Source organism: Microcaecilia unicolor, chromosome 10 (assembly GCF_901765095.1).
Source record: "Microcaecilia unicolor chromosome 10, aMicUni1.1, whole genome shotgun sequence".
NCBI lineage: Eukaryota > Metazoa > Chordata > Amphibia > Gymnophiona > Siphonopidae > Microcaecilia > Microcaecilia unicolor.
Genome location: NC_044040.1, coordinates 10,330,288 through 10,353,199, shown reverse-complemented (window position 1 = coordinate 10,353,199; position 22,912 = coordinate 10,330,288). Strand labels below are relative to the sequence as shown.

Below are 22,912 nucleotides of genomic sequence, written 5' to 3'. Positions count from 1 at the left end.
CTCCCAAAGATGCACTAGGTCTTATTTTCAGGGGATGTCTTATTTTCGGCGAAACACGGTACAAGCCATACCCAAATGCACCACACTAGAGAACCAAACGATTACACATACAAAAAAAAAATCCCAACGATGGCCCCTGATAGAGGAAGAACGAGGAAAAGAATGTGTTGCTTTGTGTTATAGATGTCCAGCTCTCACAAGGACACAAAAAAACAACCTCCCCTAATAAACCACAACACAGTACCATATCGCCATCACTACCTCCACATTAATGGGAACTGGGCTGGGTGGCTAGTTGCCAAATAGTGAGCTTCTGGGGGGAGACAGTGGGCACCCATCGGGGCCAAACAAAAACTTTGCTAGGTCTTACTTTCGGGGGAGGCCTTATATTTAGCAATTCAGCAAAACCTCTACTAGGTCTTATTTTCAGGGGATGTCTTATTTTCGGGGAAACAGGGTAGGAGGTTACATGATGAAGCGTGCTGGAGTTCTTCAATTAAATGTTCCAGTACCAAAAAGACGCTTAAATGCTACCATGAAGACCTGCATATGTCCTCTCCACCTCAGTCCTTTGAATGCTCTCTCACTTTCTTTGAGCCCCTTCTCATTCATTAGGAGTGTCACACTCATGTGAAGGCTGTTACACTCTCACTAGTGCACTAAATGCCCATTCCTAATAAAATGTTACATTACTTTCTTTTTTTCTCTTATTATTTTGCAAACAATACAACTCTTAAAATCTTTCTAGTAGGGCTGTACCGAACATGCATATTCAGTTCGGCTCTGACTAGTGCCCCAAACACGTTATTCGTAATCGACTGAATAGTGATTTATATTCAGCTGAACATTTTTTATTATTCGTATTTGGTACAGCTCTGCAAATTCCTTCACTGTGTCCAATAAGGGGCAAATTGTATTGAGTTTAGCACCCCCAATCCTGTTGAAAAGTTGGCTCCCATGTTGCTATAATTGAACAAATATTTTGTGGAGCAGCCTCTGCCAGCTGGACCAAGCCAGCACTCCAGAGCTGTGAAGAAATCAAAGTTCTTTGTGCTTCGCGGAGAACCAGCACCACACGTAGGCAGTGCCTGCCACTGTTTTTTATGTATTTAATTGTGAAATACAGCAAATATTTTTAAAAAAACACCCAATAATAGAATTTTATATTGAATGCTGCATAGAAAGAAGGTGTATAATGTGACTGAATCATCTTGCCCCATAGATCAATTTAACAGCTGTAGCCGATGGATAGAATATTGCCAATAACCGAGAAGACAATTACAGTAGTCTCAATGATTTAATATGAATGGATGAAGTAGTGTGTTCAACACTCATTTATCCAAATATGTTTTCAAAGATCTAGATCTTTTAAGATCACGGAAGCATTGCTGTATATGTGAGGGCCAAAAAGTAAGTGAATTATCAAAAGAGACTCCCAGATATTCTTGGCCAGTACGAACAAGAACCTCACGCAGACACAACTCGCCATGGTTCAACGAAGAACTGAAAAAAATAAAAACACAATCCAGGAAAAAAATAAAAGATGAACACACACTCAACGCATGGAAACAAACAAAGAAAATACAAATACGCAATAAGACAGACTAAAAGATCATACTATAAAACTAAAATAGGGCCGGAAAACAAAGACACAAAGAAATTATACCAACTCGTAAACAAACTACTAGACATCACCTCGGTCACCACAACCAATACAGACATCCCATCTGCAGACAATCTTGCTAAATACTTCAACGAAAAAATTGCTAACCTGTGTAAAACTCTAACTCAGGATAACACCGATATCGAAAACTTCATCAACAGTCTGGACCCAACCCCTGGCGAATATCCTACGGACCGAACCTGGTCAAATTTCGCTCTCCTCACCACCGAAACAGTAACCCAGGTGATTAATAGGTTTTCAAACACTCATTGTCAATTGGACATCTGCCCCAGCTACCTAATAAAATCCGCCCCCCACCGCTTCATAGCAGACCTCACATCCCACTTAAACTACCTGCTTCAACAAGGTCTCTTCCCCAAGGAAAATGGCAACATCCTACTCACCCCAATACCAAAAGACACCAAGAAAAAAAACAAACAAAATCACTAATTACCACCCAGTAGCATCTATCCCACTGGTAGTCAAATTGATGGAAAGCATAGTAACCAAACAACTTAATGATTACTTAAACAAATTCATAATACTACATGAATCACAATCAGGATTTCGCCCCCTACATAGCACTAAAACAGTACTAAATTACCCTCCTAGCCAAATTCAAGCAGGAAATAGCAATAGGCAAAAGCATACTTCTTCAATTCGATATGTCTAGTGCGTTTGACATGGTAAACCATAAAATACTACTAAGAGGCATATTTTCAAAGCACTTAGCCTCCCAAAGTTCCATAGAAACCTATGGAACTTAGCCTCCCAAAGTGCTTTGAAAATATGCCTCTAAGACTCCTAGATTACTTCAGGATTGGCGGAAACATACTTAAATGGATCAAGGGCTTCCTAACCACGAGAACATATCAAGTGAAATCAAGTTCAACTATATCATCACCGTGGAAAGCAGACTGCGGAGTACCTCAAGGACCACCACTATCACCGACCCTTTTCAACCTAATGATGACCCCACTAGCCAAGGCCTTAACCCTTTCATCTATGCAGACGAAGTCACAATATACATCCCTTACAAACATGATCTGGCAGAAATCACCAACGAAATCCAACTCATGGGCAAATGCATTCCAACTAAAACTCAACACAGAAAAAACACTGTCTCATCATCTCATCCCAATACAATACATAGAAACCCACAAACATAAACACCCCAGGTTGCACCCTCTCAATCTCAGACAGCCTGAACATTCTCGGCGTTACAATCAACCGTAGCCTCTCACTGGAGAACCAAGCGAAATCTACAACAAAGAAAATGTTCCACTCAATGTGGAAACTCAAATGCCTGAAACCATTCTTCCCAAGGGAAATATTCCGCAACCTGATACAATCAATGGTACTAAGCCACGTAGATTACTGCAACGGAATTTATGCGGGATGCAAACAACAAATCATAAAGAAACTTCAGGCCGCCCAAAACACGGCAGCCAGACTTATATTTGGAAAACCGCGATTTGACAGCACCAAACCCCTCCGAGAAAAACTACACTGGCTCCCAATCAAAGAACATATTGCTTTCAAAATCTGCACCCTAACTCTTAAAATTATCTACGGTGAAACTCCGGGATACACGACAGACCTCATAAACCTACCAACCAGAAACACAACAGGATCAACATGATTACGAGCACTGGTTTCGTTGTGTTGTAGGGTACAGGCATTTAAGTTGGGTCGGTAGGGTATGCCTTTTTGAACAGGTTAGTTTTTAGTGATTTCCGGAAGTTTAGGTGGTCATACGTTGTTTTTACGGCTGTTGGTAATGCGTTCCATAGTTGTGTGCTTAAGTAGGAAAAGCTGGATACATAAGTTGATTTGTATTTGAGTCCTTTGCAGCTTGGGTAGTGGAGATTTAGGTGCAACATAGTAACATAGTAGATGATGGCAGAGAAAAACCTGCAAGGTCCCATCCAGTCTGCCCAACAAGATAACTCATATGTGCTACTTTTTGTGTATACCTGACCTTGATTAGTATCTGCCATTTTCACGGCACAGACCGTAGAAGTCTGCCCAGCACTAGCCCCCCCCCCCCCCCACCATCGGCTCTGCCACCCAATCTCCGCTAAGCATCTGAGGATCCATTCCTTCTGAACAGGATTCCTTTATGTTTATCCCACGCATTTTTTAATTCCGTTACCGTTTTCATCTCCACCACCTCCCGCGAGAGGGCATTCCAAGCATCCACCACTCTCTCCGTGAAAAAATACTTCCCGACTCAATGTTCTTATGTAAGACATGCCCTAGAAATTGAGCAACTGTTTTGCACACATGGCTCTGCTTTTCAGCCCCTACTGATGCAAATAAGTCCTCGTAATGAGTCTCTGTCCATGGCCCCTGCATCTCTCTCAACCCCCCCCCCCCCACCTCCCAAAGTTTACCATGTAGACATGAGTACTGCCCCAATTATGAGCATAATAATGACGAGAGTGTGATCTAAATCAAGCAATAGGAGATACGATATGAAAGAAATGTTGTATGCCTGCCTTCAGGTTTGGCAATCTGTGGGAAATATCAGTGACACCAGGGAAAATTCCATGCAATAAGCAGAAATAAAGAGGAAACGGATATTCATTCTTCATTGTTAACGTTATTGCTTCCTGCCAGAAAAAAAGAACTGGCCTGAATTTCGTTTCACGTGCCTCAGTAACATAAGGATATATTTGTTCACAGTAAAGGTGGTGGACACTTGAAGCAGCCTCTCAGTGAGGAGACAGAGACAAAAGAACAGTAAAAGAGTAAGTACATTATATACAGATGACTGCGGAGCAGCGACAGTAACGCTGGAGGTCAAGGAGACTCTGTGGTATTACAACAGAAGCAAACTGGAGAAAGCTGGCCTTACGGCTCTCATCTGCTGTCATATGCTCTGTTTCTAATTTCCGTTTTTAATAATCGGGTCACATCATTTAGAGAGCCTTCACTTTCCATGTTCTCGATGATCAGTACTTCAATTTGCCCATTTAGTTACTATATTTAAATTTGGACTCAAAGCAGAATATGTTGCTCATGCATTGAGTAAGAAGCAGAATATGTCTTCCCCGGCTAGCAGTACAAATGGCAGAGTGACTTAGAGCCCTGCTGCAGGGCAATGACATAGCCAGACTGGTTATTTTGGGTGGACCCAGTGGTGTGCTGGAGCAGGCTCTCACAGGCTCTCGAGAGCCGTTTGTTAAGTTTTTAAGAATTTTGGGAGCCGGTTCTCCATGGCTACTTTAACAAACGGATCCCAAAATGTGGGCTTGGGCCCCTCCTGAATTCTCTTTTACTTTGCTGGCGAGAGAGAGCCCCCTGTTAACAATTTACCAGCACACCCCTGGGTGGACCCACAGTTATTTTGGTTGGGCCTTGCAAACCACCACCCCCCTTCTTCATCCTGCATCTCTCTCCCTCTCCTCCACCGGATTCGGTATTTATCATCCTCACTTTAATATTCCCTTATCTCTTGTTTGTCCTGTTTGTCTGTCCTAATTAGATTGTAAGCTCTGTCGAGCAGGGACTGTCTCTTCATGTTCAAGTGTACTGCGCTGCGTACGTCTACTAGCACTTTAGAAATGATAAGTAGTAGATTTGCCCCCACCTGTGACCCGGTGTACTCACCATGTTCGCGAGCGGCAGCAGCCACTGCCTGCGCTCGTCTCTAACCTGTGCAGGCAAAAAAGGGGCGTGGTTACAGGCGGGGAAATGGGTGTTTTGTGGGCATTCCTAAATTTACGCGCATTGTGATAGATATACGGCCCTCTGCGCCTAAATCTATATGCCGAGATTTACGCCACATTTTCGTTGTTGTATATGGATGCATGTAGTTTTAGGTGCTAGGACTAAGCGTATTCTTTATACCGCACCTAAATCTAGGCATCGCTTATAGAATACGCTGAAGGAGAAATGTTTTCTGCACTGATTTTTTTTTTTAGGCGCCATATATAGAATCTGGTCCTGTATCTAGGATTAAAGGATTAGGTGCTATTCTATAAACGAGTGCATGTATTTTTGTGCAGATCTGCCTGCTGTCATACAAAAACGATGATCGGATCAAGATGGCGGCGCTAACGGCTGTGTGAGTCCTGAGTTCCGCAGTTCCAACGACCGTAGGGCCAACAGAAGTTCTCTTTCCAATTTTAAAGATGGGGAAAGAGAAAGGGGAAAACGCTGGCCCCTACCTCCATGGTGCCGACGTCGACTCCAATCTCGCGGCAGATGACGCTGGAGAGCTACGGAGTCAGGACCCCGGGCGAAAAGATGCCTACCTCGACGAGCTCGACCCCTTCGGGAGCTGAGCGCAGTGCTGAGGGAGTGACGTTGAGTCCTCCCGATTTCACCCCCCCCCCCCCCCCCCCCCCGCCCTCCACAACCCGGAAGTGTGTCGACGCTGGTAGGACCGCAGCAGCTGGAGAATGCAGCCTTGCTGCTTATGGAAGGAGGATCTATCAGCGCACAGATCCTGACGAGGGAAACAGCGAGTCAGGGACAGACGCTGGTCGCTGCCCCTAGAATCCAGGATCTACCTTCTGGGGAAATTGGAGGTATGGAAAGACCAACGAGGGTGACAATGGAGACATTGTGGGAAGCAATCCAGGGGGTGAACAAGACTTTACTGCAGATGAATGTCTCTATTACTGGCGAAATTAAGGACGTAAAACAGACTTGTCAAACCTTGACTACAGATGTTCAAGAACATAAGGGGAAAATAGAGGTGGTTGAGAACGAAGTCAAACAATTAAAGAATTTAACGATAAACTTGATTAAAGACAAAAACTCAAGAGAGAAAAATAGAGTATTTGGAGAATAATGGGAGAAGAAATAACCTACGGTTCTTGATTTTCCCAAGTCACCTCTGATTTCAGCTACGGATATGCTTAAAAAGTACTTTAGTGAAATATTGGGGATTCCAATGGAGGGATATCCCCCTATAACGAGGACCCAATATATTTCAGGGATAGTGAAACAATCTAACGAACAACCACAGGCAACTCCAAATTTAAATTTGACTGAGTTCCTTGAAAACTCTCTGGAGCTTATAACGGAGAGGACTACAATGATTGTTTCTTTTGCTCTTGAACTTGATAGAAATAACATTTAAAGACTGTACTTTCGCCATTTAAATGGAGAGGTGTGGTAGCCGTGTTAGTCCACTCTTAAAGGTTATCAATAGAAATCAAACAAAATAAAACATGGAAAAGAAAATAAGATGATACCTTTTTTATTGGACATAACTTAATACATTTCTTGATTACCTTTCGAAGGTTGCCCCAGATTTCCGATCTGAGGAAGAAGGGCAACCTTCGAAAGCTAATCAAGAAATGTATTAAGTTATGTCCAATAAAAAAAGTATCATCTTATTTTCTCTTCCATGTTTTATTTTGTTTGATTTCTATTGATAGTCATTTAAATGAAATGTTTTGGGGGCAAAAAATTCAAATTTTTCCAGATATGGCAAGAAGTGGAGTGGAGGAGTGGCCTAGTGGTTAGGGTGGTGGACTTTGGTCGAGGAACTGAGTTCGATTCCCACTTCAGGCACAGGCAGCTCCTTGTGACTCTGGGCAAGTCACTTAACCCTCCTTTTCCCCATGTAAGCCGCATTGAGCCTGCCATGAGTGGGAAAGCGCAGGGTACAAATGTAACAAAAAGAAAATAGATACTATTGGAGATTCTACATGGAATGTTGCTACTATTGGAGATTCTACATGGAATGTTGCTATTCCACTAGCAACATTCCATGTAGAAGCCTGCGCGGCCACATTGGTGATCTGCAAGGGCCAACTTCTACATGGAATGTTGCTAGTGGAATAGCAACATTCCATGTAGAATCTCAAATAGTAGCAACAGTGGAGGAGTGGCCTAGTGGTTAGGGTGGTGGACTTTGGTCCTGGGGAACTGAGTTCAATTCCCACTTCAGGCACAGGCAGCTCCTTGTGACTCTGGGCAAGTCACTTAACCCTCCTTTGCCCCATGTAAGCCGCATTGAGCCTGCCATGAGTGGGAAAGCGCGGGGTACAAATGTAACAACAACAAAAAAGTACGCAGAAAAGAAGGAAAGAATTTCTCTTATACATCTAGAGTGGTTAAATTGGGCGCTACTTTCTTGCTAAAGTTTCCCTGTAAATGTTTTGTAACTTTTGAAATGAATAACTATATATTTTTTTCCCTTTGAAATTGTTTGAATTCATCTCATCCAAAGAAAATGTTAAGTCACCCACTGTTTTGCCTCCCTAATTACAGTGCTGTAACGTCGGCTGTAGGCATCTAGATAGCCCCTGCCGTTGTAAATAAGTTTTGCTCTATTACATAGCTTTAATATTTCCTAGTATCTTGATGTACTTATTGGGGACAAATGTAAATCTTTTATTTTATACTTTAAACCGATTTGGTTATAAGTATATTGAATTGCCTTAATTTGTTGATTACTGATATTTCATGTTTATGTTATTGGATGTAAACAAAAAACTTATAAATAAAGAAATTAAAACAGATCTGCCTGCTCTGCCCCATTTCGGCACCCTGCATCCATTAGAATGCGTTTCCGCGCCAAAAACCTGGTATAGAAGTAGCGTCTAATGTTAGGCCCCCCCATATATAGAATTCCCCCACAAGTGTAAAGTTGGGCATGCATGCTACAGAATTTGGGAGATACTGTATGTACTCAGCGTTTTTCAACCGGTGTGCCACAGCTGATCACCAGGTGTGCCACAGGAGTTGGGCCGGCTTAATTTGTGCCAGAATGGACTACGTTTTGTTGTCTCTAGCAGTCGTTGGCAGGGAGCAATGATTCATACAGCCTTGCTGGCACCAACCCTGGAGCCTTCTCTCTGACGCTTCACACCCATGGGGAAGCAGGAAGTTACATCAGAGAAAAGGCTCTGGCACTGGTGCGAGCAGGCTGTATGAATCGCTGCTCCCTGCCACAGACCGCTAGAGAAGAAAACTTTTAAAAGGTATATATGGGGGGGGGGGGGGGGGGTGAAGAGGGATAAGGGGAGATGCCTGGTTGCTGGCTGGAGAAGGAGAAAGGAGGGAGATATGCTGGACAATTTTGGTGGGAGTGGGGGGAAGAGACACTAAATGCTGTACTATTTTTGTGGAGGCGGGGGAAGGTAAAATCCTGGACTCTTTATGAGGGGGTGTGCCTTGACAATTTTAGGGCCCCTTTTACTAAGCCGTGTAGGCACCTATGCGCGCCAAATTGGAGTTACCTTCCGGTTACCGCGTAACCCTTGGGGTAATTTCAATTTTGGCGCGCATCCACTACGCACATGGAAGCAGGAAGTTACATCAGAGAGAAGGCTCTGGCACTGGTGCGAGCAGGCTGTATGAATCGCTGCTCCCTGCCACAGACCGCTAGAGAAGAAAACTTTTAAAAGGTATATATGGGGGGGGGGGGGGTGAAGAGGGATAAGGGGAGATGCCTGGTTGCTGGCTGGAGAAGGGGATAGGAGGGAGAGATGCTGGACAATGCTCTTCAGTTGTGAAGCGCTGCGTACGACTGGTAGCGCTATAAAAATGATTTATAGTAGTAATAGAATTTTGGTGGGAGTGGGGGGAACACACAGTAAATGCAGTACTATTTTTGTGGAGGTGGGGGAAGGTAAAATCCTGGACTCTTTGTGAGGGGGTGTGCCTTGACAATTTTAGGGCCAAATGTGCGCCAAATTGGAGTTACCTTCCGGTTACCGCGTGACCCTTGGGGCAATTTCAATTTTGGCGCGCATCCACTACGCACGTCTGAAAAATATTTTTTTAATTTTCTAGCGCACATAACGGACGAGTGCCAAGAGGCATCTGATGCGCGTAGGTCATTACTACCCAGATTCTTTATCGCTAGGTCTATGGCTAGCGGTAAGGTCTTAGACCCAAAATAGACGCCTGGCAATTTTGATTTTGTCGCACGTCCATTATTGGCAAAAAAAAAAAAAAAGAGGCCTTTTCTACAGGCGCGCTAAAAAATGGATCGGCGCACGCCCAAAACCCACGCCAACAATACCACGAGCCATTTTTCAGCGCACCTTTGTAAAAGGACCTCTTAATGCTATATAGGTGTGCCGTGAGATAAGGATTGAAAATCTAAAACCAGTGCTTACACATGCATAATACATATATCTGAGCCTTCCCAGAGCAAATGTAAATATAGATGTGTATGTTTTAAAGTTTGCATGTAAAACCAAAGTTCTGTCCCTGGGAACGCTTACTTTAAATGCATATAACAGTATGGCTAGGAACATTCGCTGCATACACTGTTGTATATAAGATGCTTTTTCTATACGTAGAACCTAAGTTAGATTTCCACGTAGAAAGCGGTTACAGATCTATCGCCTCCACATTTAATTTATGTAGAGCTCAACTTTATTTATTTATAAAATATGTTTATTCATTTTGAACAGAAACATACACAAAAAAACAGTGAACCCATACAAACAGAAGAACTTCCAACTGTAAAAGATGCAAAACCTTCTTCTAATGTCAGTATGACCCCCCCCCCCCCCCAGAAATTAAATATCTACATTTTAACTTGACACAAATCACCAGTATAAATCCATTTCTACAAGCAGTATGTTTTGCTGTTTTGGTCATGGGTACACTTTCTTCTGATCATCTTCTCTTATTCCTGTGTAACAGGAGATTTGACCAGGACGTTCCGTGACTTAACAGCGCCACAGAGAAAGACACAAAGAGGGTCATGTAACAAGCGAGAGCTAAGGACTCCTAAGTCATACTCTTGTTGCTGTGGGCAAGTATGTCAACAGGTCTGATTTTTTATTAATAAAGATAATAGTGAGTGCTTGGCATTATAGTAAGGGTTGTTCTGTTAATGAATCTGCATCAAATTACCCAGTGTGGTATACCGTGGATATCAATGTAATATAATTTAGACAATGGCTGTACAGTGCTCATTAATCTATCTCCATAGAGATCCTTAATAGAGTGACTCAACTTTTATCTTACCACGTTTCTGATAAGAAAAGTACAAAGGCTTCTAATAATTTGAGATGTATGGGTCCTACGTACACCCAGGTCAGCTCTTCCTTCATACTATAAAGGCATTGAGACTACAGAGCACACAAGGCTTTTTAATAAACCGAAAATGACTGGATTTATGTCCACATAAAAAATTAGAATAATGACATAAATGTACACACACCCTAATTCTATGGGCAAGTTATAGATTAAGGGCGCTTGTGCATGCAACTTAATAGATTAACTAGCTGCTAATTGATTAACGATCAATTATTGGCTGTAATTGAAGGGCTTAGTTCCAAAACGCTATAATTCCAATGCAACTAATATGGATTTAGCGGGGTTTGGAACTAAGCCCTTCAATCGGTCTTAAGTGCTGCTAATTGGCATTAATTAGTCAGTGTTCTATAAATTGGGCATGCAAAAGTCAGAGTGCACATCTGCAAGGGGGCGTGGATCTAGGAAGGACATGGGTAGGTCAGGGGCGTGTCTGGCAGTTACACGCATGAGTTACAAAATACTGCCTGCATCTCACCAATTCTAGTGATGGTGTTAGCCTTCAAAAGTATGCATAGTCTAAGCCAGGGGTTCTTTCTCACGCATATTCATTGTGGATATCCTGAAAACTTGACTGTCAAACAGGGTAGCCAGGACCAACTTGGGAAACACTGCTCTAATAACTCATTCCTCCGGATACACCCAGCCAGCCAGATTTTCAAGATAACCTACTTCATGCATATTCATTGTGGATTTCATACAGTGGAAGTAGTGCACAGAAATTTATCTCATGCATAATGGGACCCAGGGTGGAGCCACAGGCCCCCCTCCCCCCATCCCGGCAGAGAATGCACACCTCAGGGCAGCATGCACACCCCCTCCCCCAAATAAGGGGATGCGAGGAACAGGTGCGCAGCTGTCAGCTCTACCCATCCCCTGCCCCCTCCGACGACAACTTCCTGTTCTGAGACAGGGGACGGGCAGAGCCGACAGCCATGCGCCTGCTCCGTGTGCCCCCTTGCTGCTGGCACCTGGGGCGGACCACTTCCCACCACCTCACACTAGGTAAGCTGTGTCCCAAGGACTGGGTTGAGAACCCCTGGCTTAGATTATGCGTACTTTTGAAGGCTAACACCATCACTAGAACTGGTGAGATGTTGTTCCTAATTTCCATCTAGTCAGCAGAAGTACTATCACATTTTGGATCAATTCCTTTGCTAAATATATATACGATTATAATTAAGTCGACACATAAGAACTGCAGCATACAGAATAGATTTTTAAAAAAAGTAGTCCTGATCAGAAAACAGGTGTAACATACTTAGGGGCCCTTTTACTAAGCTGCGTAAGCGTCTACGCACGCCTAACGTGCGCCAAAATGGAGTTATCACACGGCTACCACGTAGCCTTTGCAGTAATTTCATTTTTGGCACGCGTCCGCTACGCGTACCCCAAAAATATTTTTCTTTTCTGCCAAACGTCAGCTACGCACGCCAAGTGGCATTTGGCGCGCATAGGTCATTGCCGCCCGGTAGACTTTACCACTAGCTCAATGGCTGACAGTAAGGTCTCAGACCCAAAATGGACGCGGAGCAATTTTGATTTTTGCCGCACATCCATTTTCGTCAAAAGTTTTTTTTAAAAAGACCTATTTTTTTTAACAGGCGCGCTGAAAAATGGATTGGCGCACGCCCAAAACCTGCGCTTACACTACTGTACGCCGTTTTTCAGCGCACCTTAGTAAAAGGACCCCTCAACTAGCACATGTAAAACAGAGTGCCCCATTTGATGACAAGGAGAATAAATATTACATAAGACAGTGGGGCAACGGAGAAATGGCCAGAAAACAGGACCCTGGCGATAAAGAGATTCTCATTGTGCTTTTACTGCACATGACCAAATTTCTCTCCTGTACTGCAAACTGCAATGTGACTCCCATATTCCTGATTAGTTAATAAGCACAGACAGCCACCACAGCGATACTTAAGCGCTCATTAAAATGTCTTTAAACACATCTTTCATTTCGTACCACAAAGATGCAGTGTAGCCAAACAAATGACTTTAAACAGTAAGGAAAAACAAATATCACATAAATAGCTCACAGAACTGCAAGTGAATTACAGCGTTTTTCTGCGACTCCCTACATATCTCACATCATTTTCAGAAATGTATATATCCGAGTGTAAATCCTGGCACTGAACTTTATAAACACAGAAGCGATTCACGCATAAAGTATATACGCAGGGTGCGAGAGCTGACATCAGGCAACCAGGGGCGTCTATAAATCACCCCTAAAGTTGTGTGTGCAAAGAAAAGTATGTTCATCAGAGTTTCTTTTACAAGTGACCAGCACATGGGTCTCCGTGTGTGTGTGTGTGTGTGTGTGAATTAGAAGCACGTGCTGTCTTTGTGCATTTTTATGAAACATATTTTTTTAATTATGGGAAGACCTGCTGATTAAAATACTTTTAACACGAATAGAAGGAAATATTTTTTTCACTCCACAAATAGTTTGCGCTCTGGAACTCATTACCAGAGGATGTGGTAACAACGGTTAGCGCATCTGGGTTTCAAAAAGGTTTGGACAAGTTCCTGGAGGGGAAAAAAAAAGTCCGTAGTCTGCTATTAAGACAGACGTGGGGGAAACCACTGCTTATCCCCGGGATTGGAAGCATGGGATGTTGTTACTATTTGGGGTTCTGTCAGGTACTGATGGCCTGGATTGGCCACTCTTGGAAGCAGGATACTGAGCTCGGTCCGCCAATCAGTTTGCCTCTGTATGGCTATTTCATGGCCAATGAGGTAATGTTTCTTTTCTGTAAAAGAGTCTGCAATCATTGGATGCAGCTTCTCTTTGTCTTTTGTCGCAAATATTTCCTGGGCTGAAGTCTTAATTTACTTACAATACATTAACCCGATAATTCTATTCTACAGGACCTCTATCTTGAATCAAATTCTAAAGGGTGCTTTTATTAATTGTTGCACTAAGAAATTTTTTTTTTAAACGGGGTTAGGCAAAAAGGGCATTTTTTTATTATTTGAGGGGCCCCTTTTAACAAGCTGTGGCAAAAGGGGGCTGCACGTGTTTTACACATGCGCCGAGGCCCCCTTTTACCGCAGCTGGTAAAAGGGAAGTCTCTCTTTCCTGCAGGAAACAGCACTGTGGCGAGTAAAGCACTTGCCGCGCAGCCATTTTGGGGGGGGGGGGGTGGAGCCCTTACTGCCACCCATTGAGGTGGCGGTAAGAGCTCCCGCGTTAACCTGGCAGTAACCACCAGGTACACCAGAAATGACGGCGCGCTGGGGGTGGGAAATACCGCTGGGCTACTGCGGTAGCCCAGCGGTACTTCCTGTGTAGCGAGCGGTAAGCCCGCGCTGGGCTTACCACCGCTTAGTAAAAGCCGTGCTTACCAGCTCCTATTAAACGGCATTAAGGGTTCCCAAGTTAGGGACTTCACCAACCAGCTAGCACGGCCGTAATGTGAACACGCTACCTCATTAGCATATCTAAACCCATTCTCCTCCCCTGACACATCCCCACAAAGTGAATATAAAACATTCATTAATGCGCAATTAGAATGCGCAATTGGCAAAACTAATGCAAAAAACTCTAACATTTTTGCTGCCTCAGGTACAAGTCAGCATTCATTTTAAAAAGCCCCTAGGATCTGTTCTCTTACTAAGCTGTGTTAAGCGATAGCGTGTGCTAACCTCATGGCCCGCTCAGGTGTCCCACGGTAAGTTTCGAATGTGTGTGCTACTCATGCACGACAAAATATATATATATTTTTAATTTTTGGCTGAAAGGGTGTGTCTGAGAGGCAACGTAGATGTTTTAATCAGTACATCTACATTACTATTTATTTTATTATTAGGATTTATTTACCGCCTTTTTGAAGGAATTTCACTCAAGGTGGTGTACATTAAGAATAGATCAAACGTGAGCAATAGGCAATTAGAGCAGTAAAAATATTCAAGTAACAATACAAAGTATGGCAAAGTAGACTACTTACAACGTCAACACAATACATAATAGAACATTTTAATTGATAGTGAAGGGTAAAGCAAAGATGGAACATATAGATAGGTAAGAAAGTAGGAAGAGTTAGAAAGTAAGGTGATTGATTTAAAGAAAGTTGCACATGAGGTCAGAGAGATGGTTAAATATTACCCCATGCTAACTGATTAGCGCAGGATTAGCGCCTACAACACAGGTGATAGTAAGTGGACACGTACTAATTTCTGTTAATGGCTGCGTATTAATGGCAACAGTAGTGCATGACTCTCCTTACTGGATTTACTTGCTGTTCCAACAATATCACTATATATAGATAGCATGTAACAATAAAGTTGCTGGAAAATATAAAAATATATAAGGAGGAAAAGGACTTCAGCGGCTAAGGTCACGTCTGGAGTCAAGCTTGGACCAACGACCTGCCACACTTCTTCACGAGTTCAGAAAAACCTCCCATTAATTTAGCATTTTTTCAAATTTTTTTACATTTTTAATTTTTTAGTTTTTCACACTTATAAATGCAATCATTCTAAAAATGCCAAGTAACCGTAGCGCATGCATGGCCGTTAATTAGGAAAATCGGCCATTTTCTGACTGCGGAAAGAGTGGCCTTAGCATGTGGGAAAGACCTGGGTAAGGGCATGCTCAGAGCACTTTTTGCCACCGCTTAATCAAAGGACCCCCCTAAGCCTCTAAGGACAAACAGGTAACGTATTTACTACAGGGCAAATTTTACAGGCATCTTTTAGGACAAAACAAACCAGTCGGGCTCTTTCAAGTTCACAAAAGCATGAACTGCCTCACTGGAAACACAAGCCATCCCCCACCCCCTTTGTTTCTAGTCTCTACAGTACAGTTATGACCTGGGTGAACAGAGTTGGTAACCTGCTATTGCCAATCCAGACAGGTGAAGATAACACAGGTAGACAGTGACACTGCCTGACTGCACTGGCCAAGTGCAGGGTGCCACCAAGCAGATCAGAGATACCCGTTGACTTTTAGCAGATGAAGACGATACATCTTTAAGCATTTTTCTTGCTGTTGCTGCTTTGGAATATATTAGGTGCATACGTATTGCCACACTGGGACAGACAAAAGGTCCAGTATCCTGTTTCCAACAGTGGCCAATCCAAGTTACAAGTACCTGGCAGAACCCCAAAGAGTAGCAACATTCCATGTAGAACTGCAAAGAATAGCAAGATTCCGGAATCCTAAAGAGTAACAAGATTCCATGTAGAACCCCAAAGAGTAGCAACATTCCATTTAGAATCCCAAGTACAAAAGTAATGCCATACTGGGACAGACCGAAGGTCCATCAAGCCCAGCATCCTGTTTCCAACACTGACCAATCCAGGTCACAAATACCTGGCAAGATACCAGAAAAGCGCAATACATTTTATGATGCTTTTCCCAAAAATAAGCAGTGGATTTTCCCAAGGTATATAGAGAAAGCTCAAACCAGCCACTCCATGTCCATCTTCCTGAGCCCCATCAGCTGGAAATCAGTGGAAGAGGGGCTCGAAAAGTGAAACCACACAGTTCACTGTTGGTCAGATCTTTCCCACCATTGGGATACTTATTTCAAGATCTTCCTTTACTGGTGCAACCTCCTTGTCTACATCCTTCCAGTTCAAAACGACAGCACTCACTGTGGCTTTTTTTTTTTTAAGTAATATTATTTTTCCATTACAGACCCAGATATTGTTTTCTTCCGCCCCATCGCGATTCAGTAAGCTGGACACGCCTTCAACCTACATGAATGAAATGCCGATCCCGTTCAGTTTATGTCAGAACAAGTTTCTCAATTATTCCCACTCAAATGATCCTGAATCTTAAAAACGTGTTTTTAATCTAAACTGTCACAAAGTACAATCCATGCGCATTCAGCGGACCCAAGGCACAGGCGGAGCAGGTTTCCAGAAATCCGTCTTAAGTGACAGCTGTCAGGCACGTTTTCGCCCGTCCTAATACTTCTACGCTCTGGATTTACCCTGCTTCGGTTGGGAGAACCCTCTGAACCAGGTCCGACTCCAAACAGGAAACCCCCTCATTCTGCAGCAAAACTGCTACACCTTTAAATGAGGGCGGGGAGGGCAATGGAATTCCAGTGCAACACTACAGCGCGCAGTGCGTGTATAAAAATCTCACAGAGGCCAGCATCGACAATTAAGGACCACAAAAAACTATTTTCCCCAGAGGGCTATAATAATAATAAATGAACCCTTTCCTATGAGGTCTGTAAAATCAGAGCCGATGGCAGGCTCCCCCGGTGCTGCCTGAAGCGCACTCTCTTACCTCCACAACCAAATAAAAAGCAGTCTCCAGGGCTTAGAGTTAATTGGAGACCTGTCACGCGTGACGTCATCGCGGGAGAAGAGGGAGGGGGTTTCCCCGCCTCTACGTTCCATTTACCCTTTACAGCCCAGTTCTGCTCTTTGGGAGCATGATCCTTTTAAAAAGGAAGCGATCTATAACTGACATTACTGTATTAATCCGAGAGAGTCTGGGGTTTGATCGCTTTCCTCGGTATAGCGCCCAATTGTTTTTTTTTTTTTTTTAAGAAAAGGGCGCACTTTTCTTTAAATCTAGGTTAAAAGTCCACTTTTTTTGATGCTGCTTTCAACTCCTAACCCTTACTCATTTGTTCAGTACCCGTGTTTTACCATTCCCACCTTAGTAATTTCCTTATCTCTTATTCGTCCTGTTTGTCTGACCTAAGTAGATTGTAAACTCTGTCGAGCAGGGACTGTCTCTTTATGTCCTGTAGCGCTACAGAAATGCTAAGTACTAGTAGAACACCTTGATTCAAGCTTTTACCTCTAGCCCTTTTTTTCAAACTATGGGAAATTAACTTTCGGACTTCTTTTTTTTTTTTCCCTCCAAATTAATCAACAACTCAATCTTGGCAGCCATTATGTAAAATAGATACATAAAAAAACCATTAGATATAGATTCACACTTTACGGAAAGTGCGATTTAAAGTTTACCTACGTGAACCGTCAATCAAGTACTCCTCCCATGTGAATGTATCACTATAATAGTGCGCGTCTTTCTCGCGATATTTGCTGCTCCATACTTGTCCAGGTTATTCCATACCTAGGATACAAATCCCTTAGTAACCGGAGCCCTGGGTAATAATATGGGGAACCTGGGGGGCCGTAAATAACCATAGCACGTGAATGACATGGGGCAGATAAACTTATCCTACCTTTATCTTCTTTCAAGTGTGTCTTTATCATTTTTTTAATTTAGATCATAACATTTTGAATAACTGTATTATAAGTAGCGACCTCTGTCGGTGCTGCACTAGAAATGCCATTCCCCAGCAGACACTTGTCTATTATCAGTAAAGTGCACCTCCTCAAAGTGCCTGCCAAAGTCTATTTGACGGGGGAGGGGAAGCAGCGAAAATCCCAAAACTCCATATCACCCGAGAAACACAAGTGTCCCAGACTTTATACTAGAGGCGGGTCAGCTCTGTACGCCCAGAAGTGACAGGTTCCACCCCTCAGATTTGTGAAGAGGCCTCTCAGTGCTTCTATTAAGTTCTCTCCTGCGTGTAAAACAATCAAACCATTTCTCCTCCAACGGAACAAGGAAGTTGCCGATGTGTTTGCAAACAGAGCCTGCCTCCTGCACCGCTCACTTATGTCAATCGTCCACACTCCCAACGATTAACATGCAAACTTTGTCCCATCTGCTGCAAAAGCACATATCCAGACCCGAAACCTTAAAAACGCATATAGAAAGACGTACTGTCTCGCATACGCATATATTTACACAACACACGCCCAGCATCCCTCCTCCCAGCCTGTTTCATTTACATTCCTGTTTCCAAGTGTCAAAACTCAGATGCAACACGTCCTTTTTCTTCACTTTGCATTTTGTTAGGTTACACAATGCGCTCGATCGGATTAAGGTCGTGAGCTGCCTTGCTCAGCTCCAAACCTGGAAAACACAAGCAGCCCCATCCAAAATTCTATCCACAGATTACAGACTTTGCCACCCCGAACATCCCCAGTTCACTCTACTAACCACAATAACTGGCTGAACGGCAGAAAATCATAAGCTCCAGCCGATCACCGCAGCCTGTTGTCTATTGTTTATGTAAAAAAAAGTTGTTGTTATGTCTACTGCCGTCTATTTTTCCTACTACGTCCGCAATCTGACATTTAACGAAATCCTTTCGTTCCCAATTCCAGCCCCGTTGATTTTTCATGCCATTTTCCCCAGAGCGAAAACAAAAAAATAAACGTTCATTGGGGTTTTGCCAAAGTACTTTTACACACCGAGCAATCTTAGAGTGGAAAAAATCGGGGTAAGGTCCCACCTCTTTCGTTTCGCATTTAATTCGCTAAAGCTCCTCCACCAGCAACAAAAGAGACTTGAACCGACTCCGTAGCTTCTCCGAACGTAGTTTTTCCCACCGCAAAATGTTTCTTTTCAGTTTTAAAGCCACCTCAAACCCGCCATGTTGAAACTGACACGGCTGATAAAATATTCATTTACCGCAGGTTCTGGCGCTGGCTGGCAAAATACGTCTCAATCGATCTTCAACTATATCCCATCCACACCTTTCCTGTCAGCTGTTTTACACTTTCGGCTTCGGGGTAACCCTGATAAATAACTCACTTCTGAGCCAGCTGAGCCTAGTAAATTCGAAACGAGGTCACATGAGCAAATGTTATCAAACCAGGAATGGCAGGATGTTACTTAGAAGAAAAAAAAAAAAAGAAAACCTCTTTTCTCTGACACATTTGAAAGTGCGTTCGAATTTATCCGAATAGAAGCGACGATCGCACCAACCAAACCTGACAACGTCTCGGTTGTTTAGGGGAAGGGGGGGGGGGGGGCATAAGACTGCTTCCTTCCAACAGCGCGCACAACCATCCAAGTAAAAGGTAGAGGATCTGGAAATGTGAACAGCAAATGAAAAACACCCAACCACTTTGTTCAACTTGAGCTCGCGTTGCTGCTTTTACAGGAGAGAGAGAGAGAGAGAGAAAAAAAAAACCCAGCTCACGATCTAGTGCACAGTGTAAGCAAGAGAAAAAAAAACTCATAGGTTGGCAAAAAAAAAAAATCAAGGAGAAAAGGACGACAGGGCTCACAACGCGGCTTTGAGTCACCCAAAGAAATGCTCCGGGGCTCGGAGTCTTACCTTGGTGAAGTTTTTTTTTCCCCCCACAGTAGTGTCAAAACGTGCAAACCTCTCGCTCAGTTCAGAAAGGCGACCAGTCTCTCGCCTACTAGTACGGACGCCTTCCAATATGGCATCCTCGCGCTGCGCATGCGCCGCCTGCTTTGAGCTTTTTTTTTTTTTTTTGCCAGCCAACTCCTTTCATTGACCTTTACAGCGGTTGCAAAATTTTTTTCTAAAAGCCAATTAAAGTTGATTTAGTCATACGAGCTGGAAGTATGTCACTGACCAAGAGGAAAGACAGAGGGGCTGCGATCCAGTTCCCTGGTGCATGGCTTGCTTTTTTTTTTTTTTTTATAGAGAGAACAGACTTTATGGTTTGCAGTATATTTATTTGATCATCATCCTTCCCCCCCACTCAACCTGTTTGCAGGACTTTTTTTTAGAAGTCTATTCGCAGTTCTGGGGTGGAATAAATAGGGTGATGTATGTCCTGACAGGATATCGGGACTTTTGCTGCTGTGGCTGACTCCATCTAACGAAAAGGAAAGTCAGTTTGGCTGCAAAAAGGAAACCAAAAGCTGGAATGTCACTGAAATACCCAGTGTCAGGCATAAAACGTATGTGAGGGGTCTTTTTTTTTTTTTTTACCCTGCCATAGCCTCAGTGTACCTAAGTTACCAAAAGGAAATGAAATCCCCTTGATAATTACTGCATCAAATTATGGCTTTTCCCTCAGTTGCCCATCCAAAGATGCTCCGAGCATTAAAAAAAAAAAATAAAAAATCCCCCCGGGTGCCATCAGCCTTCTGCCTGACATTTCTCTCTGCTAAACTGGGAGCAGTGGTGGCAGGTGGTCCCTGGGCTTTAAAACCTACCAGTTCACTGCGATGAGAAGGTGATTTTCTGTACAATTTAACAGGCCAGTAGAGAGTTTTGACCACTGCAGGAACAACAATAATAACACAGTTTTCTGTCCAACAACTTTTAAATATTTTCGCACTTATGAAGAAGGACTGGAGAAGGTGCTTTTATCATGAATGAATGGTGTCTTAATTATTTTAGTGACCTAACGTGCTGTTTTATGTCACATTAGTTTTAGGCAACGAGGCTTGGCAAAAATATTCAAGAAAAATAAACCATAGGGAAAGTGCATTAAGTCATATAATGGTCAGCAAAAGGGGCTGCGGATGTATATAAAGTAAATGAAGCGGTAATTTGTCATAATCTGCCGTCCCCCCCCCCCCCCCCCCCATCCATTCCATTTCCCACGGTTGAATTTTTTTTTTCATCACGTTGGAAAGCTGTTCCTGCCTCATTCCATACGTTCCCAGGCGGTGACTCGCCTTTCATCGGAAAGAAGAGATTTTCTTTTTCCAGAGAACCACAAAACTCATGACACACATCTGGGTCCTTCCTCTTTCACCTACTTTAGAAGCAAGTGCAGGCTTTCAGCACCTGAGATCTGCAGTGGGGGAGATCGCATCGGACCTACGGGGCAGGTGATCTCTAGGGGTCATAGATTTACTTCCCATTTTATTGCTGCGTTCTGCTGATTATCCGTCTGTCTGTCTGTCTTTCCAACTCCAAAAACAAGAGAAGTAGGAACAGAACGGGAGAAAACGACTAGAAAATTCTTAAACATTATATTTGAAATATATCAGAGTCGAATTTATGTAAACTATTGTTTACAATTCACTCTATTCACAGTAACACCTTAGGTTACACTTGCCCATTTTCCAAAATTAAACAGTTTTATAATGAACAAAGAAACATTTTTGGTGCTTTAAATATTCACCTGCGCGTATACGTTCATTTTTTACGTGCACGTCTACTTTGCACTGTTGCCTGGCTAAATGTTTTGCTTGTTCCTTTTGTTATTATTTCTTTTGCTCTGCGTCTCGTAAGTAAGACTAACTATGGAAAATCCAGATGCTAAACTTTTAAATAGGGTCCGGCTTGAAGCCCGGTGACGTTTTAAAAGCCAGTTTTAGAGCGCCATCTACCGGAGCTAGTAAACAGTTGCCTGATAGATCTGCCCAGTCACACTGGGCAAAGACTTGCAGACCTGCTGTGAGTCGCGGACTCTGGGGCTTCAGTTTAGCTTCTTTGGGTGGTACCCTCTTAACTCAGCTATGTAATGATCAAAGCTCAAAAAAACAGGCACTGTTTGCTATTCACTTGTTCAGAACCCTTATTTTATCATCCTCACTTAATATTCCCTTATCTCTTGTTTGTCCTAATTAGATTGTAAGCTCTGTCGAGAAGGGACTGTCTCTTCATGTTCAAGTGTACAGCGCTGTGTACGTCTAGTAGTGCTATAGAAATGATAAGTAGTAGTAGCCTTTGGGATTCCGGAATCTTGTTACTCTTTGGGATTCTGGAATCTTGCTATTCTTTGAGATTCTGCATGGAATCTTGTTACTCTTTGAGATTCCGGAATCTTGCTACTCTTTGGGATTCCGGAATCTTGCTACGCTTTGGGATTCTGGAATCTTGCTACTCTTGTCCTTATCCCTTATTTGTCCTGTTTGTCTGTCCTAATTAGATTGTAAGCTCTGTCGAGCAGGGACTGTCTCTTCATGTTCAAGTGTACAGCGCTGTGTATGTCTAGGATAAGTAGTAGTATGAAGATTTAAAAACGAGGATCTTTTTTTTTTTTAGTCACCAATTGCTTCTTAATGTTTCAGTTTCAGAGATGCTATGGGTAATTTATTCTGCCTAGCTTTATCTGGACCAAATAGTGCACTTCATTCTATTAAAATGAATTTTAGAAAACTGATGATTGCATTAACACCATGCACTTAACAGGTAGCTCTTGGGATGCGCCATAGATCAGAGTCCTACACTTTCAAGAGACTATGAAAAATCCCTCAGCCGCTCCACTGCACTGGTTCTTTTCTTAATTTAACTCCTAAGACACCTCAGTTGTTAGAGCTTCACTCGGTGAAATATCGAGCTTCTCTGCATGTGGGAGGAAAAATTAAAGAAATTAGGAAGCATGGAAATTTATGATCTCAAAACAGAAAATTTCAAACATGAAGTGCAGATTCAAAAGGTAATTGCAATTTGACTCAAGGCAAAGGAGAGCAAAAGTGTATCTTTAGACATTTTAGCCACTTACAAGCTTTAC

At 42.9% G+C, this 22,912-nt stretch overlaps 1 protein-coding gene across 3 annotated transcripts in view; it reads right to left on the bottom strand.

Annotated features, from left to right (window-relative positions):
- The window catches only part of SFMBT2 (Scm like with four mbt domains 2), a 229,729-nt gene extending 209,821 nt beyond the window's left edge, over window positions 1-19,908 (bottom strand). For 2 of the 3 annotated variants that reach the window (XM_030216279.1, XM_030216281.1), the window contains exon 1: window positions 19,801-19,908. The gene's annotated coding sequence lies outside the window, so the exon portion shown is untranslated. Of the gene's footprint in view, window positions 1-19,148; window positions 19,211-19,800 lie in introns of those variants that run through there. The other variant, XM_030216280.1, reaches the window with a different exon arrangement.
- Between the last annotated feature and the right edge of the window lie 3,004 nt (window positions 19,909-22,912).